Genomic DNA, 3,690 nt, shown 5'->3' on the forward strand with positions numbered 1-3,690 from the left:
CTCGTAGCGGAGAGCTGACACGTCCTCCGACGCGCGTGCTGGCGAGATTGGGAACGCCGACGCGTCCACCTCGACACGTCGCGGCGAGGAGCGGAACACCGACGCGTCCTCCTCGACTAGTAGCGGCGAGGATCAGAACGGTGAGTCGTGACCGTCCGCGTGGTGCAACGAGGGGCACCTAGCGCTTGGTAGGGGCGATGCCATGGTGGTCGACGTGAGAGGGAGGGGGATGAAATAGCGATGAACGTGAGCGTCTTCCTCTTCTGAATGCCATGGGAGGCGCAATATTTATAGTGAGCAATGGCACACCTACGTAAGATATGGAGTGAGTTGCACAGATTTAATTGCAGGTCCAGTTGCGTCACTGACATGTGGGCCAGACCCTTGTTGGGCCCATATGTCAGTGACCCAATGCACCTACAGTTAAGTAACTGAAGCAACGTCCCGTAAGATATGTTGCGGGATTAACGTAACAACTACGTGGGCATATTTGTTGGAGTAAATTATGAGCGAGGGAAGGGGTGGAAATATTGCTGGTCACAATGGATTGGACGAGCGCGGGGGAGGAGAGTCATGCATGCAGATTTTTTCCACATAGGGTGGAGTGGTGGGACCGTCGGAGGGAGAAGGGGAGTCAAGCAGGCATATTATTTTTACATATGGAGAGGAAAAGATTTGGAGACGAACGGGCTTCCTGCAGGTATGGGGAACGGTGCATACTAAGTCATCTTGCATGCCGGTCTAGGTATAGTCTCAAGTCATTAAAAACATACACGCCCCACACATGTTCATATTTCAAGGTGCACTAAATTATTGCATGCGATGATTAAGGCTGGCCATAATGGTGGTATCTTAGCTAGTATCCTGCGCACGGGAATACCAAACATGCTGATGTGGCAAAGAATTAAAGAAGAGAGGGGGGTTAGCGTAACTAGTGTTCATGCATGCATGCAATGCGATAGTGCATTGGTAAACACATTTTTTTTGTGAAGAACGACAACATGAGTTGAGTACTTTTGCGGACAACAAAAACTATTCCACCGCCTCTATTTTGGTAAGAGTAGGTGAAATTTTTGAATCGAGCCCTTTAAACTAGAAGGGAGGTAGTAGTACTCTAATAGCTAACCTTGTTGTGATGACTAGATAGGACATGACACGCACCTGGACGGAGGAACTAGTCTGTATTGTGTATTTAAGTTTTGTCTGAAGTCAATACCTCTACTTTGACCAAACTTATAGAAAAATGTATTAACATTCACAATGTCAAATCAATATTTTTATACACGTTATAAAATGTAGTTCTTATACTCAATATAATCAGTATTGTAGATATTGATATTTTTATTATAAATTTGGTCAAACACTTTGCAAACGGTTGATGGGAATAAAAGGACAAGAGGGAGTATCATGCATGCGGAGTAGGCAACAAAAATTGCTCATTTATAGCCGATTGAAGCCTCCAAGGGCGCGACCGTGCGAGGGAGGCGAAGGTCATGGGAGGCATGATGGTTGACGGAATCAAGTGAAGTTACATCAATGCGCCAGCATGGCGTGCGAACAGGCATGGCATGCGAACAGGCCTACGATATGGGTCTAGTAGACATGACATTTAGTGGGTCCCACATAGTACTCGAGAACTCTTTGGGGGCTTGGAGCCATTTATCCACCGGGCAAGCCAACAACCCCACACCGTTCGCATGCCCTACTCGTCCTTGTCTTCTACTACTATAGTACCTTACAACAGTTCGCTCCTAGTGGACCCGTCCTTTCACATTACACCAGTTCAACTTCTCCTAACCCTCCTCCAAACTCCATGGCCCCCCAAATCTCCTAACCCAGTTTAGAGCCATCATCGGTGATGAGTTCATCGTCATCTACACACGTGGATCTACACCGGTGAAAGCATGCCTTGCTCGCTTCCTACGCATGTTCAACAGTTCAAAGGATGAGTGGGTCGCTAGGCTAGATGTTGAGTACACCACAATCCTAGAAAGAGAGAAGATTCTAAAGGAGGCAGAGAAGAAGAAGCCCGTCGTGATCCAGGTTTGCGTACATAATGTGTGCTTGATCTACCACATATGCAATGCCGACGTTTAGTGCCAGGATTTTAAGAACTACCTCAAGGACGAAAGAGTGAAATTCGGTACTGTAGACTTTAGGAACGACAGGGGTGTCCTGGGTCGGATAGGCCTTGTTGTAGGCCAGCCCTTCGATCTGTAGAAGGCAAGCCTGGTATCCTCCTGTCATCCTTCAATGCCGACCCTGGCACCAACCATGATTGATCCTACATACGTTAAACTGAAGAAACCTCACCACGAGTTTCATCATGCATGGGGGTCGAAGACATTAGATGAGGATCACATCCTGTACGCAGCAATGGATGCCTACCTTTGTTTAAATATCTACAAGGGTTGGATGAAGAAGCAGAGCCCAGTGTCCAGTTCAATCAAAGAAGTGTTGGCGAAGAGGAAGAAGAAGAGGGATGAGGACGAAGTCGAGGACGTGGACTCGGACTCCGAGTAAGGTGGCAATGCCATCGCTCATGCTGGTTCTACTGCAATGTCAAGTGGATTAGTTGCTTAGTTTTATATAAGGGGTGTGTTGTGCTGAGCCCCCAGCAGAACTATGTCTATGTTCTTTCTTGTTATTTAAACTTTATGTTCTTTCTCATTATTTGAACTCTTTAGTACGTACAGTAGTACTAGTACTATGTCTTACTACTGTTCTTCTTGCAGCTGGTACTACTGCTCGTATCTTCGTGTTCCTACTGTACTTAGTACGTCTGTCGGCGTTCTGGGAATGGGGGTCCCCAGACTTGCCTGCCTGCGGCCTATGGCATGGCTCAAGGGGCGGCCTAGCACGACCCATCTTCATCAGCACGAGCTCAAGACCCTCGCGAGGGGCCAAGCCTTGCGAGGAGGATGATAGGAAGCTTCCTCAGGCACGGCCTCGTCAGACTGGCTCGCGAGGAGGCGGAGAGATCAAGGCAGGGTACCTCACGAGGTGCCCATGACGCAAGCCATGACGACCAAGGGCGCCAGGCGGGCGCCAACCCGCGCAGTGTCCTCCTTTCCTCTTTGGTGCAAAGGGAGCAAGCACAGGCGAGAGCATCAAGCAAAGGCATCCGTTTCGGTGCAACAAGACCAAGACCATCGCAATGGCAGGAAGGAAGTCATTGTGGAGCCCAAGCCGCCGTCACCACCAGGGCCTTTGACAGGCGAGGACCAACTTTAGTCAGGATAAGTGTACTGGATGTTCCCCTTCAAAATGGCCGATTGTTGGCGCCCTTCCCGCTCAATATTTGGGAAGAGGCCCAGGGCCTTTGCCTATAAATAGGATTAGCCACCCACAAGGTAGGAGAGAGGATCACCTTGAAACCAGCAGAGAGAGCGACTGAACTCCCCCTAGCAGTTCATCGCACCAGCCAAGAACAGACCCTCACGAGGCTGTTCTTCCTTGTATGGTTCATCATCAGCCCAAGAGGCAATCCACCACACCACAAACTAGAGTAGGGTATTACACCACAACGGTGGCCCGAACTAGTATAAACCCTGTGTCTCTTGTGTTGTTCCTTTCATAGCTTAGATCCTAGCGAGGCGGTGAGGTGCAGGTAGGTAGAGGGCGAAATCTCCATGCGCACCCCAGTGTTCGAACCTAGAGGGTCTGCCGGAACCCGAAATCCGACATTTG

The sequence above is a fragment of the Triticum aestivum genome, chromosome 2B (genome assembly GCF_018294505.1).
Source record: "Triticum aestivum cultivar Chinese Spring chromosome 2B, IWGSC CS RefSeq v2.1, whole genome shotgun sequence".
Classification (NCBI taxonomy): Eukaryota; Viridiplantae; Streptophyta; class Magnoliopsida; order Poales; family Poaceae; genus Triticum; species Triticum aestivum.